The sequence below is a fragment of the Gossypium hirsutum genome, chromosome A02, assembly GCF_007990345.1.
Source record: "Gossypium hirsutum isolate 1008001.06 chromosome A02, Gossypium_hirsutum_v2.1, whole genome shotgun sequence".
NCBI classification, from domain to species: Eukaryota; Viridiplantae; Streptophyta; class Magnoliopsida; order Malvales; family Malvaceae; genus Gossypium; species Gossypium hirsutum.
In genome coordinates, this window is record NC_053425.1 from 63,183,802 (window position 1) to 63,207,529 (window position 23,728).

Sequence of the window (23,728 nt, forward strand, 5' to 3'; positions counted from 1 at the left end):
TCAAATTATAGTTTTCCTTAAATAAGCTAAGAGTTTTTCAAAAATAGAAACAATTTCTTAAAATGATAACAGTAAATAGGTTTTAAAAGCTTTCGCGATAAAGAAATGCTTTCAAAACAATTTGACTATTTCACGTTTTTCGACTAAGTAAAAGATAACAATTGGAACGGTTTTATGAATCGATACAGTTTGTTTAAAAACACTCTCATGTGACATCGTCAGATTCGGCCTTAATATTCAGGCCGGGTTTGGGGTGTTACATTTCTCATTCGACACCCTCCTCCAAGTTTGCTCTTGTTCTTGCACTTTCTAACGTTCATTAGCCCCCAGACTTAGATTTGCGTCCAACCTCTGAATCTGAGTGAACAAGTTAGATCTTTCTCATTAGTGTCGTTCTAACTGTATTCTTAGTTCTTCCTTTCTTCCCTTCATGTTTGATCGGTGTTGCTGTTATTGTCTCATAATTTCTTCCACATTTTCCTTTACATATGATTGATGCTACTCTCACTGCCATTTGGCCTCTTTATCTCTCCCCTTTAGACGCAGATCTAAATCAAATATCTTTTTTATTAGTTCAGCTATGTTATTTGGGACCTTCCTCTTTCCCTTGAATTACACTGACACAGAGATTTTGCTTCTTTTTAGGCGCCACTAGATATACGTTTCCAAGGGTGAATGGTTGAAAAAGGTTCCTGATTGAAAGCTCAAGGTTTGACCCCACTTGATTCATATCTCTTCCAATTTCTTCCAAAATCCTGGTTCTTGAACTGAAGCTTCCACCCTGTTTAAACCAACTATAGCAGGTACGTATTGATCATACCCGTATTGGCTCAGAATCATCAACAAGGAATAACTGAATGCTCCTCATATGCCAATTAAGGGAACTGATAAATATATTAATTTACATGATTCTTGTGCTTAATTTGGTTTATTTCTGAATTGATCCCTGCTTAATTGGTGTTCTTATGATTTAATCTTGTCAAGGATGCAATTAGTCAAAAAGGAGCAAAAATGGTCCAAATTGAAAGACAATTTGTTGAATTGGGGCCAAATTAAAAGGATGGAGAATGCTAAGGATTTATTATATATTTTGACTTTGTAAAAAGCTAAAAATAGGATGATATTATTTTATTTTATTATTTATCTTTATCTTTATCTTTATTTTATTTTATTTTATTAATTTAGGTTAGGCTATTTTTAGTAAACCCCATGTATATAAATAGGGGTTTTTAGTTCTTAGGAAATCATCCCTTGTCTTTACATTCCTATTTCATTTTGGAATTGAATTACTTTCCTTCTTGTATTTCCTTTTCAATTTGGAGTTGGAATATCATTTTTTTCTCTTCAATTTGACGTTGCATTTTGTAGCTTTGTCTCCAATTTTTGCTTTTTTTCCATAATTGGGCGAATTGCTCTCCAAGTCCTTACCATTCATTTCTTCACCAGAACCATCAACCTTCTTTCTAAGCTCACAAAGCATGAACAATTTCATGCTTAACTAAATTCCATCTTAGCTTTAGGTCGGTGTTCTTTCCAGTCAAGAATCGGAAGATACGAATTTGTGCTAAAAATTCATCCCATCGGTATTTATTTTTTTCCTAAGTATCGGGAGAGACCAATCATCCCTTAAAGTTAAATTCGATTTCAAGTCAAAGTGCACATTGGGTTGGAGTCGTGTTTTCTTACAGTTGGATATTCGAGTCAGTCGTGCTATATTTGGATTTTTGAGAACAAATCGAGGAAGAAGTGATCGGGTTTAAACGACCCACGCGGTTGAGGCCGTTAATTCGAGTTGGGTTCTTCAGAATGCAAGGCTGCCAGAATCTTGAATCGGGAACACGTGTATCCCGGTTAGATAATCGTTAAGGGTTGGTTTGCAGGTCGTACCGGAACCAACTACTAGAGGAAGAATTGGTGGTTAGGACGTTCTTAACTGCTATAACCAGCTTATCGATTGGAGGAGAAGATTAATTTTTGAGGATCGATTCTTGATACGAAATTACCGAGTCTAAGGCTAAGGCTTATTTTATCTATTACGAAATTCTGAATTTATTTTCTAATTTATTTAATTTATGCTATTTTAATTATCTCAATTCTAAACATTTCAAAAATCCCTAATTTACTTTAATTTCTAATTTTTGCAGGTACGATTGGAGTCGTGGGCATGACTATTGCCACGACCTTTGACACGACAGACAATCTGATTATAAGCTATACACGGAAGTTGATTATCACATCCAATCCTTGTGAACTCGACCCTACTACCACTCTACTACTAATTAGAGTTATTTTGTAGGAATTATATTTGGTGGATTCGACGCCCATCAGGAACCCACAAATGACCACAACACCTGATGAGTACTGTGCTCTGAATAATCCATGGAGCCCTCTATTCTATTTCTTAGTATGTCAATGTACTAAGGTTCTGAACTCACTCCTCAATCGATTGATTTGGAGGCCATTCACTTTCCAGAAATTTCTCTATAAGCCTGGTCGAAGGAACAAACACCTAAGGAAAGTGCTTATAGAGACACCTAAAATGGCTTTTCATCCATACAAACAACAACTATACGCATCCTAAGAAATGTCTATCTTCTTTCCTTTTGATTAAATTGAGTGAAATGATGGTTTCAGCTAAGACTGTTGGAGTAGGATTCACCCTTTTTTTCAATCTAAAATAGAAAGTCAGCTAGCTCGACACTCACATATCCCAAATCATTTGGGAACACAATCAACCCGTATACAAAAAACGCGAATTGTGCCAAACGTTTATCACTGCTGGCCTTTCCTATAGCATCCCTAATGTTAGACCAGGAAATGCAGAGACCATTTTTATCTTTTAATCTTGCTTTCACCATATCTACAGGTATCCATCAGATTGGTTAAAGGTCCCCAAAAATCGACGTTCTGCTTCCAATATATCCTGAGTGGATCTCTAAAGTCATAGTGGAAAAAGGTAGAATATTCATCGATAGTCGGTATCATATCCACTTCATTGAACGTAAAACACCTATAAGTGGGATCCCAAAAACGTACCATGGCCTTCAACAGGGCATCATTTGGTTTAAAGAACAGAAGTTGTGCTACATTGCCATACTTGTCCCGAAAGTGCATTTTCTTAGCTTTGTCCCATGATTGACATATTCCCTTTAACTCATCTTTGCGATTCCTCCTACAATCCATGCGGGTTATCTGAGGCAAGCTCGAGTCAAAACTAGCTATCTGGCAATCGCCTTCTTTACTCTAAGTATCTTTAGACATTCTCACTATTATCCCTATATTTTCTACCCCATGCCGCATAACTAGATCTTCTCGAAGTGTGTTCATGTCAAATATAGATGCGACACTGTGCCCTAAATATTTAAATGATGCATGAATTATGCCATGAAGAGACACAGACACAAGAAAAACAAAGTCAGTAAAAAAACAATTAAGTCAAATGAAAAAAATATGAAATTCAATCATAAAACATTACAAACTAATTCAAATACAAAACATATGAATAAATGCTTATGAGGTCCTATAGAATATTGTTATAAGGGGTAAGAAATGGCTTTTATGTCTAGGCTTCACATTTAAAATGGTCATTACATGCTGGCTTACGGCTGACTCTAATGCACAGGGAACCCAAGGCTTAAATATGACATCCATAGGGATACGTTCCCCTTTAAAAAGGGTTGGACCTTGGGTGGTAAGACTTTCATAGTGTACATGGTAGCATTTACTACACGAACATCTATGTACATCTTAACCATGGAGTAGTCCTTAAACTTATACGGTGACATATTGCCATAAGAAAGCCTAAGGTTACTCTTCCTAAACGGGATGGGCCCCGACATAGGATAGAAAGCAAGAAGCAACATGAATGACAATTATAGCTGCCCCACGATGGTAGAGTCGGCATACACATTAATCAATTTCATCGATGAAAGAATAAACAAACACATTATTATAGATATCAAAATAGGATAAATAAATTAAATGAACAAATAAATCAATATTTAACACATATTCAACAATTTAAAACGACATTAGACAATTAAATAAATTAATGCATGAATAAATAAATCTAATATGCACAAATACTAAAAAACTAGCTCTTAAACCTAAGTAAGTGGACTCACTAAAGTCCCTAGTGGATTCGCCAAGCTGTCATAACGTTGCCTACATAAGAGTACGGGGGCCTAGTAAGCAAAGCTAGACACGGAGGGCCTAAATTAACGTAGAGTCTCCACTAACCAATTAGGACTAGATTGGTTAGCCACCTATCATCTAGAAGTCTAGAATTAATACTATGAAAAAATCCTAAAAGTCTAGATTTGATCTCATTACAAAATTTTGGGTTCGGGAGTACGTTTACGTGTTGGGAAGGTTATAGCACCCCCACAATGCTTATCCAAGGATAGTCCTACGGAGTCTTAGGAGCTAGGTTTTTTCCATTTAAGCATATTAATGTCTTAATATAGGCTAAAATCTTATAAAAATTTAAAATAAAAACTCTAAAGAAAATGTCTACGATTTACTTGTAACTCGATTAAGATGTGTTCACCAAACTTATCTAATTTGAAACTTAAATTAGAGATTTTTACTTTCAACGGGAACCTTAAAGAATACCTAAATAATTCTAGTAAAATACCTTAAATTCCTAAAATTAATTATATTTTAGAATTCTAAAAAAAACCTAGAAATTACCAATGAATTAAGATAAATATTAAAATACATCTACAACCTATTTAATCTTTTATTATTATTATTTAAAATATTTAATTAATAATGTCGAACTTATCAAGATCTTACGAAAGTAGCCTATGCTGGGTTTATGATTTTATCTTACTTTAAAATTCTTGACCTAATGTTTATATTCGTTAAAATCCTAAAATAATATATCTTAAATAATATTTATTAACTTTATTAAAAAGTTTCTAAAATAAAATACTTAGAAAGACCTACTCATTATTTACAATTTACCTACAACAATCTTTAGTTTTAATCTTAAACAAAGTTCTAAAAAATATTTACATATTAATTTAAGATTCTAAAGATGAATCCTATACTATATTTAAAATTAGTTTAAGACCCTAAAAAAAATCCTACATATTATTTATAATTGTCTAGGGTAAATGATAGATAAGATCTTAAAGACTAACCTAAATTCAAATGTAAAAACCTTATGGTTTTATTAAAATGTAACACCTACTTAACTAACTTCATGCCAATATTTTTAGGATGGAAAAATGACCTAAAATTCCCTATTTTAAAACGAATAGTAATAAAATAGGAAAATTAATTAAATTGATTAAAGTTAATGAAAAGTTAAAACACTTTAAAAAAGCGCAATAATAAAAAGAAAACTTAAATAAATGAAATAAATAAGACCTTGACATGATGATGATAATAATAATAACAATAATACACCTTATTCATAATACAATAAAAGAACCAAAACAACATAAACAAATAATAAAATGTATGTAAGGGAAATGTGTAAAAAATAAATATAAATATAAATAGACATGAAAATAAATAAAGACGAAATAAGAGTGAATAAAAAACTATACAAGTGTGAATAAATATAAAACATTAAAAATAAAGTGCATATTTAGCATTAAATATATAAGGTATAAATGCAAATGAAAGGGAAAATATAAGTGTAAATAATTTATTAAAGATGAAAACAAAATGACATAGTTTGATTTTGGGACTAAAAGATAAAAAATGTGGAAGAAGAGGACTGATGTAAAAAATGATTTTCTTTTAATTTTCAAATTTTGGATTAAATCGAAGATTTGAATAAACAAAAGGGTTACGGGTATAAATAAGCCAGACAGTGAGAGTGGTGCTACAAAAAATGGGGTATTTTTTTGTAAATTTAAAAAGTAAGGGGGTGGGAATAAATTATCCATTTTGACACCTATAAATAGGAGAAATCTATTCATTCTTTCATTTTAACCTCATTTTTTTTCAAACAAAAAAATTACTTCCTCATTCTCTTCGTCCTTCTATGTTGGCCATGACTCCATCACCGGAGAGTCCAACGGCTCTCTGGCTTCTGGTGGTGGACCCGCCAAATACGGTAGCCGGAAAAATATATATATTTTTTGCAAAATCAAAGTTTTCTTTAAAAAAATTTACTACTTTTCTTAAAAATTAAAACTTTATTTTGAAATAGTTGAAAAATATCAAAACTTTGTTTTAAAATTTTAAATTTTTTCCTTTAAAATGACTAAAAAACAAATTTTTATTTTTAAAAATCTAAACTTTCTCACTCTCTTTTTTTTCTTTTAAAAAATCACTATTTTTTTTATTAAAGATCAAAGTTTTTATTTCAAAATAGTTGAAAAAAAAATCAAAACTTTATTTTAAAAATTTAAACTTTCCTTTAAAATGACTAAAATAATATATTTTTATTTTAAAAAAATATAACCTTTCTCTTTTTTTTCTTTTAAAAAAAATACTACTTTTCTTAAAGATCAAAGGTTTTATTTTGAAATAGTTGAAAACAAAACCAAAAAATTTGTTTTAAAAATTAAAAATTTCCTTTAGAATGACTAAAAAAACATATTTTCATTTTTAAAAATCTAAAAGATCAAGCCTTTTTTTAAACAAAAAAAAAACCTTTATTTTAGAATGGAGAAGGGAAAAAACGAAATTTTTGGGGCGTCTACGGGCAGAAAATCGATGGTTCAATGATGTCCCCTTCATCGGAACCCAAAATTCAATTCCTCATGATATGTCTATGGCAAAAAAGAAAAAAACAAGAAATAGCATGCTGCTTTTTATTTTTTACCTTTTTAAAAAAAATACAAAATATGAAAAGCCTCCTCTCTCTTTTTTTTTCTTTCATTTCATTTTATGTATATATACTGTTTTTCAATCTGGTTTATATGTAAAAAAAAGATAATAATAATATTTAATAATAATAATAGTAGTAATAATGATAATAATAATTTGAGCCCTTAAGCTTAAAAAGAAAAAAAAATAAAGGCTTTCAATTGACTAAAATTGAGTGGGCTTCAAACGAGCCCAAAAGAGAACAAAAATTTAAAAGAAACAAATGGGCCTCTAATTGAGCTCGGGCAAAAAATAATATCTACAAATTGAACTAAATTTATAAAAATGTAATAAAATTTAGTTAAAATACTTATGTTTAAGCTCATAAAATATAAAAACTACTTTAATCAACTACACTGAATTACTACAAATCAATTATTTATTAGACACACATCCTTTATAAATTACAGATAGAAAAAGTATGATGTAATTAGAGTTAGTTGATTCTTAGGCACTTTTCCATTCCAAAGAAAAAAAAACAATTATTTGAAATAATGTAAATAATTTAATAATTAAATTAAATAATTCAAAATTTTGAAAATTAAGAAAACGTGGCTTTACCCACAAAACAGGGTCTCTCCAAAGGAATTGCGGTTTAGGTGAGAGATATTAGTCAATAAATATTAATTTTGTTTTTGATTTTTACAATATTATTGTATATTAATCAGTCACAGATTCTTAGGGAAAAAAAACTTGCATTTGTAACTAAGACTTGAGAATAAAACTTAATACTTTATAAAATAATACGATAAAATATTGAGATTTTATTTGATTCTTCTTTTGAATTTGTAAATAAAAAGCATTATCGTATAAAAGAAAAACATGACAATTAACAATGTAACCCTTGAGATATTTGTTGTAGGCCAATTTTAGCTCATTTACATCAAAACCCAATTTAGCCTTACCTAACCCACTAAAATTAAACCCAAAACCCAAAATCTTAACTACCCAAAGCCAAATTTACATCAAAACCCCAATGGCCCAAACCCTAAGCCCAAATCAAAATAAAAAAACCTAGCCCACAACTTAAACTTTTCTCAACTAGCCACTCCTTTTCCACCACCAACTCCACTAGCCACACATTTTCCACCACCAACTCCACTAGCCACTCTTTTTCCACCACCAACTCCACTAGCCACACCTTCTCCACCACCACTTGTACCTACAAATGAAGACATAAACAATAAAAAAATATTTTGTAAATGGCTATATAAGCCTTCTCATATTTTGTATATGAGGGGAGATTTTTTTAGAGAGTTTTTGGGAGAGAAAGTTATTGTAAAGGATTTTTGGAGAGGTTTCTTTTTAAAGTAATTAAGGAGAAGAGTTATTGTGAAGGCTAGTTTTTGGAGAAGCTAGTTTTTTTTAAGATTAATCAAAGATCAAAGCAAAAGAGGTTTCTTTGTCTATTCTCATTTTAAGTTCTTTGTTTACTTATTGTTTTCCTTTCAATCTTATTTTGTTTCTTTTATACAAAAGTAAAAAAAAAATAAAAGGAGGAAGCTTACCCATTTTTACCGAAAAAGTTTTTTGAGGTCCGGCTGCCGTGTACGGTGGCGCCGGCGGCGGTCCGGCGACCGGACGATGGCTGACCTTGTGGCCGAAAATCATCCACCCTCTCCCTCTCTCTCCTTTTTTGTTATTATTATATTTCTTAATATTATATTATATATATTCTTTTAATATATTAGGTACATTTTAAATTCTATATTACGTGTATATATATATTTTATACTATTTTATGTATATATCTTTAATATTATATTATTTATATATATATATATTTTTTTTACATGTTATCTTATGTATATATCTTAACTATATTATGTATGTATTTTTAACACTATATTATGTACATATTTTTAATATTATCACGTATTTATTTTTTATATATGTACATATTGATGTAGTATTATTAATAGTATTGATTTTTAAACATCATTATTATTTCTAATATATATTATGTACATTTTTTATTTCTATTTTATTTTTTATTTGTCAATATTAATTATTATTATTCTAATATTTTGATGTTTTAATATTTTATATTTTATATATTTTATTATTCACATCATTATTCGCATTTTTTTGACAATAATATTCTTGGATTTTTTTTACTATCATTTTAAAAACTTTTTACATTTTAATTTTAAGAATAAGGCAATGTACCGATTTTAACATTAAGTCATCGATTTCATCGCTATGTTGGGTGAAATATATCGGCTCGTGTTAAAAACGGGACGTCCTAAAAAACAAAAAAACTTGCAACTTCTCATTTCCTTCAATCAGATCACACTTAAATGTCAAATTGAATTCGTATTTTTGAAAATCAAGACAACATGTGTTTAATAAGATACCAATTTTGGGCGTCGCGAGGGTGCTAATACCTTCCTCGCGCGTAGCCGACTCCCGAACTCTAAATTTTCTCTGGATTTTAACGTAGACCTAAACTTAGCCTTTTATTTGTTTTAATAAGAGATCTAATAGGTGTCCGATCACACCTAGGAAAAAGGATCGGTGGCGACTCCCTGTTTATTTCAAAAATCAAACGTCAAATTTCAAACTTTTTTCAATAAATCACCACAATTAGCGACCAAGCTAAGCAAAAATTTTTACGTCGCTACAGCTGGCGACTCCGCTGGGAAAAGCCTTTTTGAGAGTCGTGTCTGGAATTAAACACGTTTTGTCAAAATTTTCAAATTTCCTTGTTCAAAGTAAATATTTGGTCGTGATCCAAAAATCTCGTTTTCAAAATTCATGCATTTGTATCGTGCTGTAAATATTTCTTCTAACTTGCTTATTTGGTTGTTTTTCAGTTTTCAATTTTTATGGTTTTAATTTTGGTTTAGTTTCTTTAAGTGAAACGTAAAGGTTTATGAGTTGTTCCCCACACACCGTGCACTTGCATTCTCGCATAACATGAGCTCTCTACCCAGGCTCCGTCCGTTTAAGTGAAAGTAAACGCTACGCCTTCGTGAGTTAACTCGTCCCTCCGCACAGGCTAGTGAATACTTTCGGGTTACATATGACTTATGCTTTCGTGAGTTAACTTGTCCCTCCGCATAGGCATAAGTAAATGTAATCCCTCGAATTGAACTCGTGAGCCTGTGATAGGCTATGACCGAGGCTCTGTGTTAATCTTAGCAGATGATAGTACATGCAATTCGAGTACCTATCTAGAACCAAAATCGCATATAATGAACCATACGAGCCACATAACTAGAGCCATGCCGAACCTCCGCTCGTTTAGTAGTCACCGAAATAAGTACACGGGAAAAGCACATCTTACCTTCTATTTCTTTTACATTTGTGCTTTCTAAGCAAGGGAATCGAGTCCACTGAACTAAGTAGCTTAATTTGTTAGATTTTCTACAGTTTTTCTGTAACACCCCGAACCCGAGACCGACACCGGAGTCGAACGCGAGATGTTAACAGACTTTAAACCCTTTATAAAAATATTTCTCAGACACTGCCAATCTGCGTACTAGTCGGTTTAAAAATCATATCTTGAGTTTCACAACTCGAAAATCAGTTTCGTGATTTTTCCCTGAAACTAGACTCATATGCCCATCTACATATTTTTTCTAGAATTTTTGGTCGGGCCAATTAGTACAGTTTATTAGTCAAAGTCTCCCATGTTACAGGGATCGACTACACTGAACTTTGTGCATTACGACCTGGATATCTCCCTGCACAGAGCTTAAATACTGATGTCGTTTGTTTCTATAGAAACTAGACTCAGAGAGGAATCTATCCATATATGGTATGACTCCTAATTGTCTCTGGTTAATTTATAATGAATTTCCAAAGTCGGAACAGGGAATCCAGAAACCGTTCTGGCCCTGTCTCACGCGAACCTGAATATCTCTTAACATACTGTCCATATGATCTTTTCGTTGCTTCTATATGAAAATAGACTCATCGAGCTTCGAATACATAATTTATTCATCAATTTATTCCACTCCTACTATTTTTAGTGATTTTTCAATCTCACGTCACTGCTGCTGCCAGCATCTGTTACGAAAGCAACTATGCCCATTTCGTGATTTCTCCTTGATCTAACTAGTAATTCGTCATACATATCACAAATTATGATCATGACTAGCCATGCCAAAGGCTAATCATTGTCAAACATCCCCCTACTACACTATTGCCATATCATGAATTTTAACACCAAAATAATCAACCATGACATATGGCATAAAAAGGTCGAATTATCAAGATTTACGACCTAACGTTATGAAACCAAACCCAACCGAACATTTATGCCATTTTCGCATGGCTAAAAGTTTACATACCAAAGTTCAAACACAACATAATAGCCTATACATGCCGAAATGTTCTCCTAAGCCGACTAAGAAGAAAGTACCAAAACTTGCTAGCCGGTGTGATGACTTCGACGACGGCACGATCACGCAAAAAGAGACGAGTCCAAGAAACCTAGAATAGGTGACAAGCAAACACCGAATGAGTATATAACTCAGTAAGCCATAAGCATTCCACAACCATCCATTAATAAAATTATCACAACAGGAAACAATGAAATGAGGTTAAGTACTCCATCCATACCAAACTATACCATAGTTCCTTAAACCCTATGGTTCAATCTCATACCAAGTCCTACATTGGCCTTTCATACATCATTTTATTTTCGTTATAATCATACAATTAAACGAACTTTCACCTATTCCACAATGAACCTTATGTACGTGACTTCAACTATAATCGTCACATAGGTTCAAAACTTACCAAGCTCAACTCCAAATATAAACATAACGCCTATTAGCCATGAACTCAAGGTACTTACCTTTTCCGCTATCCAAAATTGACTCGGTAAAGTCGCACCCTTCATGTAAATAATTTATAGAAAATATATATTGGGTTCGCACACATAGTGCTTAATAATCAACCGCGCACACTTAGTGCCATGTACTTTAAACTCACACACTTAGTGCCATGCATTTCAAGTTCGCACACTTACCTTTTCCGCTGTCCAAAATCGACTCGGTAAGGTCGCACCCTTAATGTAAATAATTTATATAAAATATATATTGGGTTCGCACACATAGTGCTTAATAATCAACCACGCACACTTAGTGCCATGTACTTTAAACTCACACACTTAGTGCCATGCATTTCAAGTTCGCACACTTACCTTTTCCGCTGTCCAAAATCGACTCGGTAAAGTCGCACCCTTAATGTAAATAATTTATAGAAAATATATATTGAGTTCGCACACATAGTGCTTAATAATCAACCGCGCACACTTAGTGCCATGTACTTTAAACTCACACACTTAGTGCTGTACAATTTAAACCCGCACACTTAGTGCCAATCTCATGACCGTAAACACTTATTGCCCGCACACTTAGTGCCGAAAACCAGCCACTCAATAGGCTTCACTTCCTTTTTACATTCGACAAATTTCATCTCTACTTACATATACATTTGTATACATTTCATCTCATTAAACACAATGGTATAGGTATTACGATCCTTTAAATCAATACCAAAGATATGCTTAATGACTTACTTGTGTTGGGTAAGATGGTTCCAACTCGGCTACTCGATGATCTTTTCTTTGCCTTTGCTCGATTCTCCTCCTTTAACTCCTTGAGCTTAATCAATAAATCAACTAGTTTAACCGCCTTGCTAAATATTTACAATCCAATTACACATGCATATGTATGTTAGTATATTCGGCAATCACTCTTACTAATCACCCACTTGATCAATTATAGAGAATCAAAGTTAATATCACAATGTGTACCCTATATGGCCCATTATACATAATCAAATTTAACATCATCTATATATTTACTCATATGGCCGAATATACCTAATCATACATACACCTAACCAAAAATAATTTCTAAAATCTTTATATCATTTATACACTAGTAAAGCATCCTCTCCCTTTCCATCAATTTAGCACATGCATTACTCATTAACCTACAAAAATTATATTCGGCCTTAGCACACAACTTGCTAGCCGATTCTTCCCCATCTAGCAACCAATGCACATATGTGCTCACTCAAAAATGCTAAAAAAAAAGAGATTCAAGAATCATCAATCCACCATCACATGCATCATTAACAAGCTTCATATTTAGCATGCAATGGCATTAACGCAAACTCCACCTAGGCCGAATCTTAACTCATCTTCATGCCTCATCACCACAACATCAAACATCAAAATACCAACCAAGAATGTAACATGCATGGCCGAATATCATCTCTATCATTTAACAAAGTTTGAACCATGGCTAGGTAGATTTCAAACTTACAACTTAAAATATACATGAATCTCAAAGAATAATATCAAACATACCTCAATCTAGTTACATGCATGGCCAAACTTCCTCCTAATTCTCTTCCAAACCAAACATGAAGCAAGAACTCCTTCCTCCTCCCTTAGAATTTTCGGTCAAAAGAGGATGAAAAAGGATGAACAAGTTTTTCTTTTCCTTTCTTTAGCTCACGGCAATGGGGGGGGAAACAACCACTCATTTTTTGTTTTTCCTTTCTTTATTACCCATACTCCTTATTTTATTTTTTTCCTACATACCTCACTAGGCCAACATGTTCCCAACATGTTTCCACCCATAGCATGGCCAACCACTAGCTCAAATTTTGGGTAATTTGACATGCAAACCCATCATTTTCACAACATGCATTAATAGACCATTTTAAATTAGCCTATCATATTTTCACCATGTCTCATATCGATCCCTATTTAATAATTTCTCATGCAATTGGCAAAATTGGAGAATGAAACTTCCACATACTCATGTACACACATAATAAGCATAGAATATGGAAATTAATTATTTTTATGACTCGGTTTTGTGGTCCCGAAACCACTTCCTGACTAGGGTCAATTTTGGGCTGTTACATTTTCTCTGTTTATATGTGTTGCGCTAACCAAGGTCGTTTGTCTGTATTTTTATTTTTCATCATGCATCGAAGGCATCTTGTTAGGAAGGTGTTGATTAGAGATTGGTTGCCAAAAACGGATTTCTAATGGAGGAGTCAATTATACGAGTGACTGAAACGTTGTGTAATACTCCTTTGATTAAGGAAATGCCTAAATAGGGGCTATCTTGAAATCAACACCAATTTTTTGCATTCCTTGCATAACTAACATTTTGACATTCATGCATTCATTCATGCATTCATTCATACATTGCATATCTCATACTCGGTCACTGAAGATAAAATATATAATTCGCAGTTGTAATACCACAAGACTGGAACCACGTCATCCGTATAAAACGCGCCGACAAGCTAGAGTAATGGAGGCTGAATTCAATGAGAGAATTGAAAGGATGGAAAGGGCTCAAAAGGAATTACAAGAGCAACTGGCCAAATCGCAACAAGAGACGAGAGATCTAATGGTGAGATCTCGAGAGGAATCACTCGAGCAAAGAGATCAGATGGCCAAAATGATGGAGATGATGACAACTTTGGTCAAAGGAAAAATGCAGAACCCCGATGTTATGGAACCTCGGTCAAGAATTCACCATGATCAGGATCCACTCTATCCCCCGGGATTCACTCCACCGCCCACATATACAATACAAAGAGGGTATACTCAAGAGGAACCCACTGGCTTGGAACATCGACCTATACCACCTACTCCACCCACTAATTTGGGGCAAGGAATGTTAGCGTCGAACCCAGGGGCTAGTTTTGCTAATCCACTAGTTCCAGATCTGGATGACCCAGCAGAGGTAGCCAAGTTGAAATTGGATAACCATGACGCAAAATATAGGAGTCTAGAGGAAAGACTCAAAGCAATAGAAGGCACTGAAGTCTTCTCCGCACTAGGTGCTAAGGAACTCAGTTTGGTACCTGATCTAATTTTGCCTTCGAAGTTCAAAGTGCCTGATTTTGAGAAGTATGATGGGACAAGGTGCCCGAAAGCACATCTCATTATGTTCTGTCGAAAAATGACTGGTTATGTGAACGAGGATAAACTACTCATACATTGCTTTCAAGATAGTCTAACAGGGTCAGCTCTTCGGTGGTACAATCAACTTAGTAGAGAAAAGATTCGATCCTGGAAGGACTTGGCGTCAGCATTTTGCGAATAGTACAAGCATGTATCGGATATGGTGCCAGACCATATGACCTTGCAAATGATGGAGAAAAAGCCATCAGAGACCTTTAGACAGTATGCGCAGAGATTGAGAGACGTCTCAGCTCAAGTGGAGCCCCCACTAACAAAAACGGAGATAACCGTTCTCTTTATCAACACCTTAAAGGCGTCGTTTTATGACAAACTAGTGGGAAGTGCCACGAAGGAGTTTGCGGATATTGTAATATCTGGTGAGCTCATAGAGAATGCCGTCAAGAGCGGTAGAATGGAAGGTTCAGAAGGTTCAAAAAGGGCAGCGCCTATGAAGAAGAAAGAACCAGAAGCCCATATGGTGGGAATGGAAAACCGTTATGCCCCTAATCCATATCCAAATCAACCCCGACCTCGAAATTATCCACCTCCAAATTTCTATTATCCTCCTCAAACCCCTTACTACCAAGCACCACATCCGTCCTACCCCGTATACGCCATGAACAACCAAAAACCCGTCACCACTTTTTCACAAAACACTGCACCAGTTCAAAACCAACCCAGAAACGAACCAAGACCAACAAGGCCCAACCCCGAGAGGCCACAATTTACTCCTATCCCTGTGTCGTATGGGGAATTGTACCCAAAACTCTTGGAGAAACAATTGATATCTCCCCATTACATGGCCCCCCTTAAACCTTCATACCCGAAATGGTACGATCCAAACGCTAGTTGTGCATACCATGCGGGGAACCAGGGGCATTCTACTGAGAACTGTCTTGCTTTCAAAAGGAGAGTTCAAGGGCTCATCGATGCGGGCATTTTGCGATTTAATGGTACTGGTAGTACGACCAGGAATCCATTCCCAAACCACACCGAAGGGAATGTGAGCACAGTAGGAGAGGAAAATGAACGGCAAAGTAGAAGATGGGTTTCTGAAATAAGAACACCTCTGCAGAAATTCTGGGAGGTACTAGTTGAAAAAGAGTTACTCTATCGTCTTGACGGAGTATTCGGAGGAAAAGATGCAAAAGGTCACAGTTTTTGTGAGTTCCATGGCGTTGAAGGGCACGACATTCAGTCCTGCGATGAGTTCAGAGGATTACTGCAAAGTATGATGGATAACAAGGAGATTGGGATCTTTTATAAAAGCGAGGAGGCCGATAGAGGAAAAATATGCGCTTCTGACAATCAATCATCGGGTTTCCTATATAACGCCGACGGTGCCATTCTAAAGAAATTGAACCGGTAAAGAAAAGTAGTGACTCGAAGCAAAAAGGGAAAGCAGTGATGCACGAAGTCGAAGTCGAGCAAGAAATTCCACCCGTGCAAGAAACTAAAAAGCCTGTGAACGAGGAAGACGCTCAGGAATTCTTGAAATTTATCAAGCACAGTGAGTATAGTGTGGTGGAACAATTAAGCAAGCAGCCAGCAAGAATTTCAGTTTTATCTCTACTCTTAAATTCAGAGCCACATCGGAACGCTTTGCTGAAAGTGTTAAATCAAGCTTACGTAGCTAACAACATATCCGTTGAGAAGCTTGATAGATGGGTAAACAATCTGAATGCGGACAATTTCATCTCTTTTAGTGATGATGAGATACCGCTAAATGGTAGAGGCTCGATGAAAGCGCTGCATATCACGACCCGCTGCAAGGGCTACATAATACCGAACGTACTCATCGATAATGGGTCAGCGATAAATGTTATGCCATTGGCTACGCTTTCCAGAATACCGATGGATTTGTCCTACTTAAAGCCCTGTCATTCCACGGTAAGGGCATTCGACGGGACGAGGCGCGAAGTCATGGGAAAGATCGAAATCTCTTTGGAAGTGGGTCCCTACATCTATGAGGTCGAATTCCAAGTCATGGACATTACACCCTCTTATAACTGCCTTTTGGGAAGACCTTGGATTCATTCTGCTGGAGCAGTCCCATCATCCCTCCATCAAAAGGTGAAATTCATCATGGATGGCTGTTTGGTCACAGTCGAGGGCGAAGAAGACATCGTCGCATCTATCTCTGCTGATGCGCCATACCTGGAAGTAAGCAAGGACGCAATGGAATGTTCTTTTCGATCCCTTGAATTCATCAATGCCACTTTCGTCGCTGAGGGAAATAGAATTCCGATGCCAAAACTGTCGAGAAATACCAGAATGGGTGTCAAGTTGACCGTAGGAAGGGGAGCTCGTGCGAGAAGAGGTTTAGGGAGACATCTGCAAGGAATAGTGAGGGCTTTAAAGCCAGTGCAGCACAAGGCCCGATACGGTTTGGGGTTCCAGCCTGACATGCGCCAAAGAAGAAGACAGTGGAAGAAGGATCAAGAGAAAAGAATTGCAAGAACTTTGGGCCGAGAACCAGAATGGGAACCAATAGAGTACCCTCCTTTGTCAAAAACATTTACATCTGCGGGAATGATGTACCCTGGACAAGATGATCCACGAAACATGCTGGGATTAATTGAAAGGGATTTTCAGAATGTCAGTATAAATGTCATTGACAAAGAAGCTGGTGCAAGTAAAGATGTCTCGAGGATACGCCCTTGCCCTCCTGGTTTCATGTTGAACAATTGGATTGCTGAGGAGCTTCTTGTAGTTTATAAGCCTTCAGAGTAATGCTAAACATCAACCTTCTATTGTGTCCTTAGATATAATAGAATTCTTTTGTAAGAGTTTGCATTCGCCCTTTATCATTTAAATGAATATCAATGAAGATGCATTTTGTCACAATTTTTCGCATTATCACTAATTTCATAATCATTTTCTCATCCTTACATTTGCCTCATTGCCATGACATAACATTTGTTTGTTGTTTCCAATACTTGGATGTCCCCCTATAGCTTCCTTTTCCATTCAACTTTCAGGTGCTCAGATATTGATGACATGAATAAGCCCGTTACGAATCTTGAAATTGATTTTGAGAAGGCTGTTTGCTTAGGAGAATTTGAAGCCGAAGAAAATGCTGAAGATTATGTCTCGTCTCCTAAATTGTTAAGGATGGTGGAACAAGAGGATAAACAGGTTCTGCCTCATGAAGAATCTGTGGAAACAATAAATTTGGGCACTAAAGAGAGGAAACAAGAAGTGAAGATTGGGACTTCTATTTCAGAAAGTACCAGGCATAGTTTGATCACTTTACTCCGCGAATACAAAGATGTTTTCGCGTGGTCATACCAGGACATGCCAGGGCTAGATGAAGATTTAGTGGTCCATAAGCTTCCATTAAAGCCAGAATACAAGCCCATCCAACAAAAATTAAGACGGATGAGGCCCGAAATGCTGTTGAAAATAAAAGAGGAAGTCAAGAAGCAATTTGACGCTGGCTTCCTACAAGCCTCCAAATATCCAGAATGGGTGGCTAACATAGTCCCGGTACCAAAGAAAGATGGAAAAGTACGAATGTGCGTGGATTACCGTGACCTGAATCGAGCAAGCCCAAAAGATAATTTTCCCTTGCCACATATTGACACGTTGGTGGACAACACAGCAAAACATTCATTGTTTTCTTTCATGGATGGATTCTCGGGGTATAATCAGATCAAGATGGCCCCTGAGGATATGGAGAAAACTACCTTCATAACAATGTGGGGAACGTTCTGCTACAAGGTGATGTCATTCGGGTTAAAGAATGCTGGGGCAACATATCAGAGGGCTATGGTGACATTATTCCATGACATGATGCATAAGGAAATAGAGGTCTACGTCGATGATATGATTGCTAAATCTCGAGGAGAAGAAGAACATGTGATGAACCTCAAGAAGTTGTTCGAAAGGCTGAGAAAGTTTCAGCTAAAGCTTAATCCAGCCAAATGTACATTCGGGGCTACCTCGGGAAAATTGCTAGGCTTCATTGTTAGTGAAAGAGGTATCGAAGTTGATCTAGATAAAATAAAAGCCATCCAAGAATTACCTCCCCCGCGCACACAAAAGGAAGTCAGGGGATTTTTAGGGAGGTTGAATCACATTGCTCGATTCATTGCTCAACTTACCAATCAGTGCGACCCAATTTTTTGACTCCTTCGAAAACATAACCCGGGAGAATGGAACGAGGAGTGCCAAGTGGCCTTCGATAAGATAAAACGGTATTTGTCTAATCCTCCTGTGCTAGTACCACCGACCCCTGAAAAACCCTTAATTTTGTACCTGACCGTGTTTGAAAACTCAATGGGTTGCGTACTGGGGCAACATGATGAGTCAGGGAGAAAAGAAAAGGCGATCTACTACCTCAGCAAAAAGTTCACTGAATATGAGGCAAAATATTTGTCCATTGAGAAATATTGTTGCGCTCTAGTTTGGGTAGCTCGGAGACTCAGACAATATATGTTGTATCACACGACATGGCAATTTCAAAGCTGGACCCAATAAAATACATGATGGAATCGCCGGCACTATCAGGAAGAATGGCACGATGGCAGCTCCTCCTTTCGGAATATGACATTGCCTATGTAAGTCAGAAGTCAATAAAAGGGAACGCAATAGCTGACTTCTTAGCAACTCGAACGACAGAGGAATATGAGCCTTTAAGATTCGATTTCCCAGACGAAGACTTAATGTGCATCACAAAAATAGAATCCGAGTCATCAAAAGAGAAGTCATGGAAGATGTGCTTTGATGGTGCGTCAAATGCTTTAGGGCATGGAATTGGAGCAATCCTGGTATCACCAGACGGGAATCATTATCCGTTCACTGCAAGACTGAACTTCTTCTGTACCAATAATATCGCAGAATATGAGGCCTGTATCATGGGGCTTCGTGCAGCTATCGAACGAAACATCGAGATCTTGGAGGTGTACGGGGACTCAGCCCTAGTGATTTACCAAATCCGTGGAGAATGGGAAGTGAGGGACTCAAAATTGATTAAGTATAGCGATTTAGTGGCTGGATTGATCAAGGAATTCAAAGAAATAACTTTTCATTACTTCCCACGAGAAGAGAACCAACTGGCTGATGCCCTAGCCACTTTGGCTTCAATGTTCAAAGCAAGTAGAGAAGCAGAAATAATGCCCCTCAAAATGAGCATATACGAGGTCCCTGCACACTGTTGTAGCATTGAGAAAGAAGTAGATGGACGGCCTTGGTTTTATGATATCTTAGAATATATCAAGAATCAAAGGTATCCCGAACAAGCGAATGAGAACGATAAAAGAACAATTAGAAGAATGGCAGCGGGATTTGTTCTTGATGGGGATATCCTGTATAAAAGAGGAAAGGATCAGATGCTTTTGAGATGTGTGGATGATGTTGAAGCCAGAAAAATACTTGAAGATGTCCATGAGGGAATTTGCGGAACGCATGCCAATGGTTTCAATATGGCTAGAAAGATCATGAGACTCGGTTATTATTGGCTGACAATGGAAAATGACTGCATCAATTTTGCCAGAAAATGCCACAAATGTCAAATCTACGGCGATAAAATTCATGTAGCCCCTTCACCCCTTCATGTCATGACTTCCCCGTGGCCTTTTTCTATGTGGGGCATGGATGTCATAGGGCCAATTTCTCCAAAAGCTTCAAATGGACATCGATTCATTTTTGTGGTTATCGATTACTTCACAAAATGGATTGAAGCCGCTTCGTTTGCCAACGTGACGAAGACTGCAGTGTGCAAGTTTTTGAAAAAGGAAATCATTTGCCGATATGGTTTGCCTGAAAGAATCATCTCAGATAATGCCACGAATCTGAACAATAAGATGATGAAAGAAGTGTGCGAGCAGTTCCAAATAAAGCATCATAATTCCTCGCCCTATCGCCCAAAGATGAACGGGGCTGTTGAAGCAGCTAACAAGAACATTAAGAGGATCATTAGGAAAATGACTGAGACATATAAAGATTGGCACGAGAAACTTCCATTTGCTTTGTTTGCATATCGCACATCTGTGCGAACATCTACGGGAGCAACTCCTTTCTCTCTAGTCTATGGAATGGAAGCTGTGCTACCTATCGAGGTTGAGATCCCCTCTCTGCGAGTATTGATGGAATCAAAGTTAGAAGAAGCAGAATGGGTTCGAGCTCGATATGATCAGTTGAACCTCATTGAAGAAAAACGTCTAAGGGCAATTTGTCATGGGCAAATGTACCAAAAGAGAATGATCGCAGCCCATGACAAGAAGGTACGACCAAAAGAGTTCCATGAAGGAGAACTTGTTCTGAGAAAGATTCTCCCAATACAAAAAGACCTGCGAGGAAAATGGGCACCAAATTGGGAAGGACCATACGTTGTAAAAAAGGCATTCTCAGGAGGAGCTTTAATCCTTACCGAGATGGATGGGAAGGAGTTACCGAATTCGATGAATTCAGATACGGTGAAGAAATATTATGCTTAAGATGAAAACCTGAAAAGGGCATCTTAAAAAAAAGGATCAGGGCGAAAACCCGAAAAGGGCGTCTTGATTAGTACAAAAAGATTAGGATGAAAACCCGAGAGGGCGTCCTAATGAAACAAACGTGGCGGTCGAACGATAGGTCAAGTAGTGAGACTACAGTATTTGAAGCACTTCTGAAAGCTCGAAATTTTCTACGCAAGAAGCCATGCTCGAAAAGATTATTGATTGAGGAACGTGGAAGAGTTCATGTGTTGAATATCTAGAGCATTTGTATCCGTTGAATACGACCTTTTCTTTCTTTTTGACATTTTTACTCTCATTGGTTAACTTTCTTTGTTTGCCACATTTGAAATAAAGGAATATGAGATATCCTTTTTATCCCTACCTGACCATTTTCATGCATCTCATTATGTGTTTATTTAATGATAAATAGTGAAATGACATACTCTAAACAAAAGAAATGTCAAGCATTACCCGGATAAGAATTCGATAAGTGGAAGATCTTCAAAGCAAGAACAAAGTTTAACCAAGGGCAAAAGGGTGATATCTGAGAAACGTCGATTACTCGTAAAGCTCGAAGACAGGTATGAGGCCTGAAGAGAAGGTCGAGAATCAAAGCAATGAACGCAGATCCTCAACAATCATGGCGAAAATGACATACGACCAATATGCTTAAGGAGCACTGCATAATCATGTAGGCATAAAGGCATTTAAGACAAACATGTGCATATCATGATGACATCATGCATGGCATATACAGGTAATCCAGTAAAGCAAGAAATCTTGAATGAGAGTCGCACTGAATCAAAGGAAAAGATACCCGAGTTCTACCAAAGGACTGGTTTTGGTATTTTGATGTTTAATATTCATGCTTTCCAAGGAAAATCAACTCATATTGCGAGAGATGAGTTGAGCCTCAAGACACGTTGAGGTATTTTTAATTTTTTTTTTAAAAATCAACTCATATTGCGAGAAGTGAGTTGAGCCTCGGGGCACGCCGAGGTATTTTTAGTTTATGTTTTAAATTGACTCATATTGCGAGAGGTGAGTTAAGCCTTTTAATTTTTGTTTTTCAAAATCAACTCATATTGCTAGAGGTGAGTTGAGCCTCAGGACACGCTGAGGTAATTTCAATTTCTGTTGTTAAAAAAAATCAACTCATATTGCGAGAAATGAGTTGAGCCTCAGGACACGCTGAGGTAATTTCAATTTCTGTTTTCAAAATTCAACTTATATTGCGAGAAATGAGTTGAGCCTCAAGACACGTTGAGGTATTTTCAATTTCTGTTTTCAAAAAAAATTGACTCATATTGCGAGAGGTGAGTTAAGCCTTTTAATTTTTGTTTTTCAAAATCAACTCATATTGCTAGAGGTGAGTTGAGCCTCAGGACACGCTGAGGTAATTTCAATTTCTGTTGTTAAGAAAAAATCAACTCATATTGCGAGAAATGAGTTGAGCCTCAGGAAACGCTGAGGTAATTTCAATTTCTGTTTTCAAAATTCAATTTATATTGCGAGAAATGAGTTGAGCCTCAGGACACGCTGAGGTAATTTCAATTTCTGTTTTCAAAATTCAACTTATATTGCGAGAAATGAGTTGAGCCTCAAGACACGTTGAGGTATTTTCAATTTCTGTTTTCAAAAAAAAAAAAATTCAACTTATATTGCGAGAAATGAGTTGAGCCTCAAGACACGTTGAGGTATTTTCAATTTCTGTTTTCAAAAAAAAATCAACTTATATTGCGAGAGGTGAGTTGAGCCTCGGTTCACATGCTGAGGTATTTTCAATTTCTGTTTTTAAAAAAATCAACTCATATTGCGAGAAGTGAGTTGAGCTTCAGATTACACACTGTGGTATTTTTTTCAATTCATATTGCGAGAGGTGAATTGAGCCTCAGGACACGCTGAGCTATTTTCAATTTCTGCTTTTCAAAAAAATCAACTCATATTGCGAGAGGTGAGTTGAGCCTCGGGTCACACGCTGAGGCGTTTTCAATTTCTACTTTTCAAAAATCAACTCATATTGCGAGATGTGAGTTGAGCCTTGGGTTTACATGTCGAGGTATTTTCAAAATCTACTTTTGCGAGAGGTGAGTTGAGCCTTGGCTCACGTGCTGAGCTATTTTCAATTTCTGTTTTTAATGTCTAGTTTTACAGAGTCAATTCATATTGCGAGAAATGAGTTGAGCTCAGGATCACATGCCGAGTAAAGAATCAATATTAGAGCTGATTGAAGACACCATATTTTGTCTCCCTGAAGTTGCAGTGGAGTTAATCGAGGATATCAGATCTTGCCTTTCTGAAGTGGCAGAGAGAAGACCCAAAACCTTATCTCACTAAAGCGATAGAAGAGCATATTGAATTACATTGGAACAGATTGAAGCTACAAGGCATATCTCCGAATTTGCAGTGGATTGAACCAAAGCTACAAGATGCGATGGACTGGAAAGAGACTACCTGGATGAGAAGAGCACCAAAGAAGTCCATACTTAGCAAGACCGGG